We start from the raw sequence: 13,031 nt of genomic DNA on the forward strand, positions 1-13,031 counted from the left end.
TCTCATTTTTTTGCAAAGCATCCAGCTCACATCTTATGCCCTCTTTTAATTCTTTCTCTGATATCTCCAGCTGCTTCAAGTCTTAATTCCAACTGCAAAAAAAATTCTTGTTTTAGACCTGTGATTTCTTCAGGTCTTTTCCCTAAGTCCAGTCCCATTTTGCTATCTCCATCACTTGGTTCTTCTCAGTTCAGTGAGACCATCAGCTCACAGCCCCTCTGCCAGGATTGCTTTCCTGCCTGACTTTGGGGTTGTGCTTCCCAGCCCAGAGAGCACTGGGAGTTGTCCTGCTCATTTCTGTTAAGAAAAGTAGATGGCAGAATCAGGGATTTCACTGATGTGATCCCACTCAGCTACAAAAATAAAAAGAGAAAACATGTTCTACAAACACGTTTGGAGTCAAAGATAGCTCTTTCTCCCCCCATTCCCAGGCAGCACTCTACTTCAGTATCTCTCAGGATCAGATTACAAACACTTCCCTCTGGCTGTCTTTAGCCGAACACTGCCCTTTTTGCCTACGTTTCTGGTAATCTGGCTTCATTTTTCATGTCTTGGTTCTACAACAGGTAACACCCAGTTGCTGGTTACCTGCCCCCGGTGAAATGTCTCTGCCCACACAGCTTCCCTCCCACCAGCCCGGCCTGCTGTCCACCATTTCATCAAGGGATTTTTTTGTTTTACTTGTCATATTCCTATAATGAGCTTCACCATTGCTTAGAAGTAACATACAGGGTGATTCAGCGTTTTGTGTTATGAAGAAGCCTAGGAAGTGTCCCTGGGTGAGCAGTACATTTGCCATCAAACAGCAGTACCCCACACACCCTCTTTCCTCCCACATCAAAAAGGGAGAAGTGGAGGATAAACTTACCCAAAGGTAGCAGTAATCTTATCACCTTTTCTCAGAGTTTCTACCCCCATTTCTTTTCCAAAGTTCTCGGGTCCCTGAAATGGAAATAATCTGTGGCCAGAAGTAACTGAGATGAGGGATGGGGATACAGAGGAAAGAAGGTGTGAGGATGATTTCACCAATCATTCTGGTGTCCATGCCAGCTTTCAAGGAAATCTTGCATCCCGGCCTTTGCGATCGCAGGCTGTGTTTGGACAATCTGGGTCTAGTCAGTCCTGGGGCACAGCCAGGGCAGGGAGTGCAATAGCGATGACACTCACTTCTCAGGGGCAGACTGTCAGGCGATGGGATAATGTGGGCAGCTTCCATGACAAGTCATTTCTGCTGGGCTACCCTGTGCCCACCACCCTCAAGGGTCACCTAATGCTGCTTCTCCTTATGACCTGCAGCAGAGTGTGGGCTTGCTTGGGTCTGCCCTGGGCAGCAGCATCAGCTCCTAGCTCTTCACCCAGGCCATGTGCATGCAGTTCAGGAGTCTCAAGTCAGGCATTGTCCTCCCCATCCCCGTACTGCCTCCTACCAAGATGGGTGCCCAAATTGGTGTCCTACACTTGTCCCCCTCACTAACCCTAAAAGGTAGGAGCATATCTTCTCATGCCATCCTCACCTTCTACTACTACATTTTTTGCTTTAGTTTCTGACTCACCCCATCCTTCTCTTCAGCCTGATATATGAATACCTGCAAAGGTCGAGGCAGCAGCACGAGCTCTACTCTGTCAAGATGCCAGCTTTCACTGGAGATAAAAGTCATCTGCCCCACAGCATCTGTAAGAGCTCATATCAGGGCTAGCAGCATCCATTGCCTCTAGCTTTAGATATTCTGCTTTGAAGTGCTTTGGAGTAAGTTAGGGATCAGTTTGGGACCCCCTGCTTCCCAGCAACCTATTTGCAAGTCTCTCAAAGATAAATATATTCCCAGGGCCAGACGTACATAGTTTTTACAATATCTGCATTTTTGCTTTACCCTATACCCTGTTCCTACTCTCCCAAAAGATTAAAAGTTGACTGCTACTGTCTTGGGAAACCAGAAGATGACTACAGACCAGTTAGAACCCAGTTTTTCTTTTTTTTATGAGCCATCAGTAACAAAGCATTGAGTTTTGCATGGCTGCAAGAGTACCAGAAAAATAATATCAGATGTATAGAGATCTTAAACACCCTTCTTCCACCCACACAGGCACACACATACACACCCAGAGCAGAGACCAGGAGGAACAGTAAAAACCCATTATTTTAAAATAGAAGCTACAGCTCTGCTTCACACTGACTTACGGGACAGTCGCCTGTGTTGCTTCTCTGCAGGGGCCTGTGAAATATTGCCTGTAGCAGCCAGGCAGGCTGATAAAACCCTGGCGCTTCCTGCAGGGTTGGAAGGACTCAGCACAGAGCTTCTCACAGCCAGCCAGCACCACCACTCCATATTGACATTGGCAGGGCTGCACGGGTCCGTCAGAGGGAACTGGTGACATCATGCAGCCTTCATCCTTCCACAGTGACCCACATGAAAGGCAATTTAATCACTGCCCAGAGGAATGGACATTCTGTAACACACAATGAATCACATTTTGAAGTCCTTGGAGGTCAGACACAGCTCCTGGCAAAACCAGAGGAGGAAGATGATGTGGATGACAACCCTTTACAGCAGATACCAGAAAGACTGTAACTCTGATGATGAACTAGCCCCCTCAAAGGTTTAGCCTTCACATATTGTAAAGGCTGGCTAGTGTGGGTTATCAGTAGCTCTGCAGGGATGCTAATACACACATCTTGCTTATCCCAAGTGTTAACACAGCCCAAGAAAAAAAATCTCATTGTAAATATTCTTGGTCAAAAATTATTAGGACAGTTAAATTAGTTGAAGATACAAGTTGTCTGATTTAGCTGAGCACAGCTTGGTACCACAATGATGCTCTAGGCTGACTTTCCAGTCCTATGAATCCAGGCCTGCTGGGCAAAAGCACGGTCCTTTAGCCATACTTTCCACCAGCAGCCAGCTCCCCTTGCTCTCCTTGCTTCTGCATCAGTAATGGCATAACAGAGGACCATTACTTGCCTGGTCCCATCACACTGTAAAGATGAGACCCTGGAGGTTGTATGCTGCAAGCAGTGCATATCTACACTGTTATCAGCATCTTGTACAAGCCCACTTGGCAAGGCCAGAAGATTTGGCCCAGTATCTTTAAAAGAGGTCAGGAAACCAAAGACTTTGGCCAGATACAGCCACAAAAGCTCATGACTTTTTCATGATTTTATTAATAAAGTACATGTGTCTGAAAGGTTATCTAACACTGATCAAGTTAAAGGTTGCCCTACCCTTGCTCTAGAAGAACTGTATAATGTTTAATTGTATCTCAAGGCCTACCTGAAGTTATACACTGCCATTTAAATACTGTTCATTGTTGACCACTTTTACGTATCTCAATTTTTACTTAAATGTTTACACATACACACACTCATATATGCTTCTACAAAAAATGTATTCTTTTAAGGCTGGATAGCAAAAAACTATAAATAAAATGTTATGAGACTCCTTTGTATTTCTAGGTCTGTAAAATACTAATTAAAAAATTGCAAAATGTCCAAAATATGCAGGGCAGTATAGTATCCCTAAAGCTCAGTCTTATTACTCACTGCTAGCTAGGCCTGTTCAGAAAACCAGGACTCCGTGCAAAACATGAATGTTATCGTATTTCATTTCTCTGTAGAATGAAATCAAACTACAGCCTTCTCCATGAAAGTTTTCCTGAAAAAAAAAAAAAAAGACTCACAAGACATCTGGTGGCTCCACAAGGTGACCTGGACTCTCTAGTTTGGCTGAGGGACTTGAATCTCAGTCTCTGATATCCCAAGCTCTCTCCGAGGAAAGGTGAAATTCCTTCTGAATGTGAGAAACTTACTCAGAGGCTTCATTTATGTACTGCTGTGTTTTAGCAAAATGTTCCACAATGATATTTTTTGATGAATCTGTGATGCTGTGAGGCATTTCACATTAAAAGCCTTGTTAAGCTGGACAGCAGACGCTTTATTCTGGTTAGTTCTTTAGGTGAACTTACTGGAGTCATGCCTTTTCTGTCCACAGGTACTACCTCCACCTCCACTTTGGTACATCTCTAGGAGGAAAGACCATAAACACATGAGAGACGCAATTAGATGTCTGAAATCCACCAAGCGTGTGTGGGAACCTCTTAGGATCCAAGTGGATCTGTCTGCCGGTGCAGCTAACCCTCTCAAGTCCAACCTCTGCAAGGCCAAGGAGATCGTTCATTGGCCATGTACTGCCACCATGGGCCTCTGAGCACCACCAGCTGAACACAGTCTGGATTCTCAGCATCTGACAAAATGTTAACTTGCAGGTACTTCAATATATTGAACATAGTAAAGAACAGGACATTTGTGAACAGCTGCTTGGGGGACAGAGGTGAGTGGAGACATTTGGGGTTTTTTTATGAGTGTATTGCAGCTGCTGGCAGGTCTCTGTTCACAGTTGACAAAGGAGCAGAGGAAAACAGAGGTTGCTGCTTACAGAGGGGAGGAGGCCTGTGTCTGCATCTGCAGGGGATTGGGAATCCAGAGATTATTCACCACAGCTGCAAGCTTCATGGGCAACTTCAGCAGGAAGAGTTTCTCTACTTGCCAAAAAGATCATCTCAGAGTGTTTAGTTGACCCTAGCTGTACTGAGCAAAGCAGAAATGTCATGATTTCTTTGATCAACAGTTCAAAGGAGTACTCAAAATGCTGAGGTTGTTTGCAGACTCATTTTCAGCTGAACCTAAAGGTAAGGGCAGAGCTTGTTCAGAATTGACAGTTACCATGTGGTGATCTGCTCTCTTAACAAGCTTCCAGACAGAAAAGTGAGGATTTTCTCTAAAAACCTTCCAAGTCAAAGCTCTCCTAAGTCAAGTGAGAGAGCTCCCATTTGCATAAACTTCTTTGGAAGTCCTTCTATGTGTGAAGGGTCTTTTTTTCTGGTCTGTATCTGATCAAATGAGAGCATTGCAACTGCTCAGCAACCCACTCAAATTGTTCTGGCCATCTCAAAGGCAAAGCTGTTGATTTGAGAGGAGCTAGGAACAGATTTGTCATTGACATCACTTTCCCGGCTGTGACAGGAAACCACAATGTCTTTATTGTTCAGGTGTTTAATGCAGTCAGAGCAGTCAGTAATAAAAAATAATGACTCTGTGTATATATTGCAGACCAAATCCAGTGATATGCCGTTCTGTGTGGGCCCCCTTCCATGTGCTGCTGTCAAAGTCATGCACTTCTGCTGTGCAATTCTAAAATACGTCTTTTTTCTATGAAATATAATTGCCAGTGGCTTTTCCTGAAGATGGTGAGAAGATTTCTCCTGTTTACTGCAGGGTTTGCCTCTCTAAGGACCACAGAAAGTGAACATTGTGAAACAAGAATCAGGGATTATGCTCTCTGTAGGGACTCCAAATCACACCTACTACCTTCACTGCTGCCACCATTGAAATATCTTCTCAGAGCTCATGTCTTTTACTATTGCTGCTAGTGGGAATCCTCCCAACCTTTCTTGCCCCTTGTTCTGTCACTGTGCACCACTGAGAAGAGCCTGGCCTCATCCTCCTGACACCCGTTCTTTAGATATTTATAAGTGTTGATAAGGTCCCCTCTTGGTCTTCTCTTCTCCAAGCTAAAGAGCCTCAGGTCTCTCAGCCTTTCCTCATAAGAGAGATGCTTCCCTAATCATCTTTGTGGCCCTATCCATAATGCAAGACTGGGTCTACTGTGAGACTGGACCCACAGTATGTCTTTCGCTAACTCCCTTGGCTGTGCCCTAGGCAATAATCAATACTATGCCATGAAGCCCTCTGCGATCCTGGAAAACAACCTCAGCTCCCTTTTGGAGACATACCGAATAGTATGCCTGTTCACTTTTTGGCACAGTAAGTAGACATTGGTGTTTAGGGCTATTTGAGATGCCCCAGCCAGTCTCACCTGGCCCCAAGCAGCTGGAGAGCAAAGTCTCCCACAAACCCTCTCCCCAACAACCACCAGTAGATGTCCTGGTGTGTCAGGACCTCACAAATGACACTAGACACCTATGGTTGGGAAACTGTGCTGAGCTGGTTGGTGCCTTCACTAGGAAACTCCCAAGGGAGTCTAACCCCCTTAGATAGCACACCTAAATGCTTAAATAGAGATTTGTGGTTTAAGGCTGGGCTACTCATTTTCTAAAACGGTTTGGAAGTGATTTTGTTCCCTGACTGTTGTGGTTTAACCTGGCAGGCAGCTAAACACCACACAGCCATTTGTTCAGTCCTCCCCAGGGGGATGGGGGAGAGAATCGGAAAAAAGGTAAAACTCATGGGTTGAGATAAAGATAGTTTAAAAGGACAGAAAAGGAAGGGAAAATAATAATAATGACAAAAGAATATACAAAACAAGTGATGCACAATATAATCGCTCACCACCCACTGACTGATGGCCAGCCAGTCCCTGAGCAGCAGGCCACCACCCCCTGGCCAACTCCCCCCCAGTTTTATTGTTCAGCATGATGTCATATGGAATATCCCTTTGGCCAATTTGGATCAGCTGTCCTGGCTGTGTCCTCCCCGAGCTTCTTGGGAACCCCCAGCCTCCTCACTGGTAGGGCAGTATGAGAAGCTGAAAAGTCCTTGACGGTGTAAGCACTGCTTAGCAACAATGAAAACATCAGTGTGTTATCAATTTTATTCTCACCCTAAATCTAAAACACAGTACTGTACCAGCTACTACGAAGAAAATTAACTGTATCCCATCTGAAACCAGGACACTGACTTAATTTGTAAATACAGACAGTAGTGAGTGCCTTGGCTTATGTACATGAATGCATATTTTGTTCTCTGTATGTGTGTCTGTCAGTGAGTGTGTGCATACCAACCCCAGCACACAGATGACACTCAACAAGCACCAAAAGCAGGTGGAGATAGTGCAGGTTTGGCTTAGCTCTAGATCTAGATCTTGATTCCTTCAAAGTCAGGAGGTGTTGGGATCTGGGGTTTTGCATCAGACAGAGTGCTGCAAACCTCGGCTTCACCTGCTCCCTCCTGCTGCCTCCCACTGTGGAGCAGCAGAGGAAAGCAGGCAAAGCTGACCTTACCAATTGGGTACAAAAATGCATGAGGGGAAAATTCCTCCCTGGTCCCCGCAGAGGAGTTTGTGTGTACGCTGGTGCAAGAGGTCTACTTACCTCAATCTTTACTTACCCAGCTCCAAGTGTAATTAATCGACATAAAATTATCCAGCCATTTTTCAAATCCTGACCCATTGTTGGAATCAGTGACCTCGTGTAGTACCAAATTCCACAGGTTGACTACATACTGTGTGAAGTAATATTTCTATCCATTTACTAGCCATTAATTTCTGGCCTTTGGGAAATCTGAAATATGTATGATCATGAGAAGGATCTTGAGCCATTCATAGTTGTGTGTTGTGCGAAACACATTTGCTCGTTTAACTAACTCCCAAGCTCATTTGGCCCTGACCTGAGCACCAGGCAAGACAAATCAGCACAGAAAGCAAGAAGAATAGCAACAAGCAAGCTACCAGCTGTTAGATGAGCAAATGGGGACCCACAGAGATTCCCAGAGCCAAATTCTTATCTTATTTATGCTAGCATAAATCTAAAGTAACTGCACTGAATTATTCTGTATTTTCCCTTCTGTAAAAGAGACCAGAATCTGACACTTGCTTTGGAAATTTCCTTCCTGCCTCCAGTTTCCATTCTTCCTAGAAACAGGATGAGACACCATTGTGCCACAATATTTCTTTACAGAAAAGTACCAAATAACAGTTCTTGAGGAAAAAATCCCTTGCAAAACTTTCAATAATCAAAAGAAATCTCACAGTTTTACAAATCCAGAGGTTGCAATGCCAACAGAACTAGCCAGAATTAAAGTTTTAAGTGTCCTTTGTCTCTTTGGCCCCTACAACTATCTGTCGTACAGTCCAGTTGTGGATCTCAGTCAATCCTAACTGTGGAGCTGAATTTGATCAGTGGAAAACACAAAGACAGAGAAGGAACAGAGATATTGCAGATGAAAGGGAAAAAGTTTCAGGCAGGTTCAAATGTGCACTGTAAATTCAAGTGCTCCCTTGTTCTTTACTTTTTTTTCCTCTTCTCATTGTCCCTTACAATCCTATCACAAGTCTACTGCCAGGGAGAAGCAAAATGCAAAGGTTGCAAAAGAAACACAGAGCAGGCTGTAATGCTGAGTTATGTAATAACACGTTGCTACAAACCAGACTGTCCTGAAATGAATACTACTGCTTCCCTCATTTCTAGTAAAGACCCAGCTTCATTTTTCTAACACATACTATTTCATTGTCAGGGCATTTCATGCAAGATGTGTCTGATTTGCAAAAGTAGTTCTGAAAAGTTTCTTAAACTATCACCTTGCAAAACATTCTGGGACATTTGATTGAAATGGCATCACCCTGTTCTAAAACTTTGTAGTGTTAAATAAACTTGACCTGTAGCACCAAAGCACTCATTTTTCTCCAGCTACGTCATACCCTTGAAATGCGTGTGCACGTATATAACACCCTGACTTCTCCAGATGAAAGACAAATGAAAGGCCCCATTTAAAAATAATGGCACTCTCACCTTTCCTCTTGTCACAGAGACTAATGGAGGAAGAGGCTCTAAGTGACTTGATCTTAATTACCAATGGAAAATGAGATTGAACAAGACAGGTATTTTAAGCATACACTCGTGCTGTGAGTCCAACTCCCACTTTTGCAGTTACAGAGCTCTGCCTGCAGCCCCCCAGCTGGCAGTCAGCCCTGCCTGTGCACTGGGAAGAGGGAGGGCAGGAGTGGGGCAGGGTGATCACACTGAGGGTCAGAGCATTCCCGTGCGACAGGGCCAGGGGCAACAAGGGAGAAGGCTCTCAGCAAGATGCAGGGCGAGCCACAAGCGCTCACTATTGTACAGCCAGAGTGTGCATGGCCTCCACCTCACCCTGCCCCTAAGAAGGGCTGCAAAGGTCTTGAGCTGCCTGCCAGGAGCCGTGTTATAGCCCTTGCAAAGCTTGGTAGGGCAGAGTCCCTCATCCCTTACCCCTCTCCAGACCCTGCCAGCTGTCCTTCTTTCAGTGTGCTTTTTTGGGGTCAGAATTAGAGGAAGGGGCATCTCAGTGCAATTACCCAAATCACATAACTGTGCTGTGAGGACCAATAAAACTATTAGCTGCTGGCATCAAGCCAAGAATCCATTAATGACAGACTGATATCTCTCCAGGAATGTAAAAGGTTTCACTAAATAAACATTAAAAGCGGGTAGCATTCAGCTTCTGTCGCTAGGTAAAACTCCACTGTGATTCTATCCCAAGGAAGGACAGCCAGGGAGTGAGCAAGAAAACTTTGTTTCACTGATAAAAAAACTATTTAGTACCAGGAGGAGCTGGTGAGATGTGTTTTATAGTGCCTTACAAAGTGTGATGAATTAAGCTTGATGTTTTCATGGGATCAACACGCTGACTGTATGGAAGGGAAAGGAAGGCAGTGGTCTGTGCAGGCAGAAGGCTCCACCATGCAGGATGATAGTCAGAAATCAGCTCACCAAATTTTGTACGTTTTTCTGGCTATACAAGCAGAACTGAGAATGAGTGAAGTAGAAAGTTTGCTAAAAGCCTGTTAGGCTGGGTTTTGTTTGAATTTTTTTTTTTTTTTTTTTTTTAATCTGGCGATCACCGCAGTGTGCTTGCAATGTTACACATGGGAAACATGATGAAAAAATCATATAAGTTAACATTTCCTTCCCCAAGTACATGAAATGTCCAATACCGGATGGCCCATATCAAGGTCCTATCAGTGCTAATGTGCGAGATCTCCATTTGGGGGCAGAAATTACTGTTCTTTAAGCAGCTGTGCACTCTGGACCCCAAAGAAGGTCCATGCCAGAGACAGAGCACTGCGGCATCACTGTGCTCTTATTTGAGGTTTTACAGTGAGAGAGATCTGAGAATTGGGAACACAGACTTTTAAGTTCCCACAATTCACAAGGAGGCAACTTACCCCCTCACAGCTGAGACACAGAAGGAATCCACCTCTTGAAATTCAGGAGGAAAAGAGAAAAAAGCATGGTTAGATGGCTACTTCCTACAGGCTGTGCCATTGGAAAGATTATGGTGTACAGCAGGTGGAATACATGTGTCATGGTTTAACCCCAGCCAGCAACTGAGCTCCACGCAGCCACTCGTTCACTCCCCCCACGTCAGGATGGGGGGGAGAATCGGAAGGGTAAAAGTGAGAAAACTCATGGGTTGAGATAAAAACAGTTTAACAGGTAAAGCAAAAGCTGCACACACAAGCACAGCAAAACAAGGAATTCATTCACCGCTTCCCATCGGCAGGCAGCTGTTCAGCCACCTCTAGGAAAGCAGGGCTCTGTCACGTGTAATGGCTACTTGGGAAGACAAACGTCATCACTCTGAATCTCTTTCCCCTTCCTCCTTCCCCCAGGTTTATATGCTGAGCCATCATATGATGTGGAATACCCCTTTGGTCAGCTGGGGTCGGCTGTCCTGGCTGTGTCCCCTCCCAACTTCTTGTGTACCCCCAGCCTGCTCACTGATGGGGTGGTGTGAGAGGTAGAAAAAGCCTTGACTCTGTGTAAGCACTGCTCAGTAGTAATGAAAACATCCCTGAATTACCAACACTGTTTTCTACACAAATCCAAAACATAGCTCCATACAAGCTACTGTGGGGAAAAATAACTATCCCAGCCAAAACCAGCACAGAATAATAGATATTAATAATGCTAAGGGGAGACTTAAATGGTGAGCAGCTAAAGGGAAAAACACATGGCAAGAAATTTTGAAGGCTATTAGTGGCAAGATGCTTGTAAGAAAACTTGTGGCTCTTCTAAACTCACGCAGAGCCAAAGTCATTGCAGGGAAGTCAAAAATATGCTACAGCATTGCATAGAGATAAGAGAGCTTAAAGTGTATTGTGTTGGCCAGTATAAGCTAGTATCACCCTTCTTGGAAAGAGGATGGGATTTGCCACAGAAACTGAAGTCTGTGGTGGCAATACTGGGTGCAGTCTCAGTGTTAGCCAGGGCAGACCCAGCTCCAGGAGTCTCACCAGGTGCTTCTCATCCTGCACATCTCTGTCTATGAGAGCCCGCAGAGCAGAGTTTCTCTTGCCCTGCAGCCTGGAAGACAAGCTGTCTGTTTGACAACTGGTGCCCCAAATGCATGCAGCCACTTCCATCCAGATCTGGATCACCCAGAAGGGACCTATTTGGTGAGTTCAGAGCCCCAAATTCTTAGATTCTCAGCCCAGATCTGAAACTACTCCTGCAACCTTGACAAATCTTCTCATGTCTCTGGTTCCCACCCTCTGTAGAAGAAAAGTCTTCTAAATCATCTTTTTTACACCATCTTGATCTCCCCATGCAAACCTGAAATTAGAGACTGCACAGAAATTGGTCTGAGGTTGAAGCAGGTAGATGCGGTCTCACCAGCAGACTGCATATGAAAGCCACCTGCAGCACACTTCCATCCAGCCCCCAAAGCCAGCACAAGAGCATGTCTGAGGAGCGTACTCAAGACACAAGGAGGCAGAAGGAGCTACTCTGCTAGGGGGGAATGCAGCCATCCCCAAAGGCAGCTTGCTGCTGCCACGGGTGAGGGGAGGAGCTGCTGCTTGAGCAGAGATTGAGAGGCAGGTATTTGCAAGGGGACAGGAGGGAAAAAACTCAGAGGGGGAGCAGCACAGAGTCTAGATCAAATCCTGTGGCTATTAAGACAGGACCATCCAGAGCTACAAGGTGCAGATCACTTTGCTGCACTTTGGGCTAGAGGCAAGGGTTAGCTGAATGCTGACATTCAGAGCCTGAAATTTTACTCCCCCATTTGCTCTCTGTTGGCTTTTACACAGGGTGCTGATCTGCACAGACATGTACCAATTGGCTTGACTACAGCCACATCTATGTGGGAAGAAAATGGTTTCGAGTCAGATCCTCAGCTGCAGTAAATTAAGCAGCTGTGGACTCAGGCCAAGAGAGACCACGCATGAAATCTCCCAGTTTCTCCTCTCAAACTGTTACTTTAAACTAAATATAAGATTCAGTAGCTCCCTATTTTTGCCTTGTTTTTGCACTCTGACATTTTGTCCAACTCCACGTGCCAGGGTAAATACAAGAAAGATGATCACACCAGAATTCTATCCAAGTTATCAATGACTCACCCACTCAGACAACTACCTCTGTATGGAAATATGGGGACAGTTTTTACCTCTCACTGTTTCAGGAAAGCAGAAGCATGATCCATGTGGTCTTGCATATATATCATCCCTGGGAAAAAAAAAAAAAGATGTTTGTAATTCTACATCCCAGTGTGCGGGATCTACGACCCAGTCCTGCAGGTACAAAGGGGTCTGGGCAGTCCTGCCCAGGAGCCATCTCTCTCAAAGCTCAGTGGTGAAGAGGTGCTGCTACACCACAGGGCACTGCCCGCATGACACCACCTGATGCTGGGATGGGAAAGCCAAGATCCAATAGTCCCCCTCTTTCTGGGGCTTCTCCAGGACACCACTGATTTCTGTGTCACCTCGAGACACATGAAGGCTGCTGTCACTTGTTTGGTAATTTTTGCAGAGCTCAGTGGGCTCTGTGAGGTGTTGGTAGGAGGTGCATTGCTGCTGCCCTTTCCACACTGGCGTAGAAGGGCCTGTCATAAAGCTTTTTCCAGCAACACAAAAGGATCCCCTGGCACCATGAGCACCTTCCACTGGTCAGGCAAGCCAAACAGCAAGGTGCTTTCATAGGTAGACACAAATGTCAAGTAGCCTTTGCAGCATTGGAGGTTTCATATCTGGGAATCAGAGAGGAGCCATGAGTGCTCCAGCACACCACAACCTGGGGCCAACCACGACCACCTCATGAAGGCACCCCCGTTTCTTGCTATGTCCAGGAGGGCACCCTGCACCCCAGCCCATTCTGGGACTGGTTAAACTGACCTTTATGCCCTTTTGAGAACACCTGAGGTGCATCACATGAAAAACCTTTATATAAGGCTCACAGACAACATCAGGCCCCGCAGGTCAGATTCCTTCTGGATTCTCCTTCATTGGGGAAAGGGCAGTAGAAGAAAATGAAAAAGATCCTGT

This window comes from Leptosomus discolor, chromosome 5 (assembly GCF_034619465.1).
Source record: "Leptosomus discolor isolate bLepDis1 chromosome 5, bLepDis1.hap2, whole genome shotgun sequence".
Taxonomy (NCBI): Eukaryota; Metazoa; Chordata; class Aves; order Leptosomiformes; family Leptosomidae; genus Leptosomus; species Leptosomus discolor.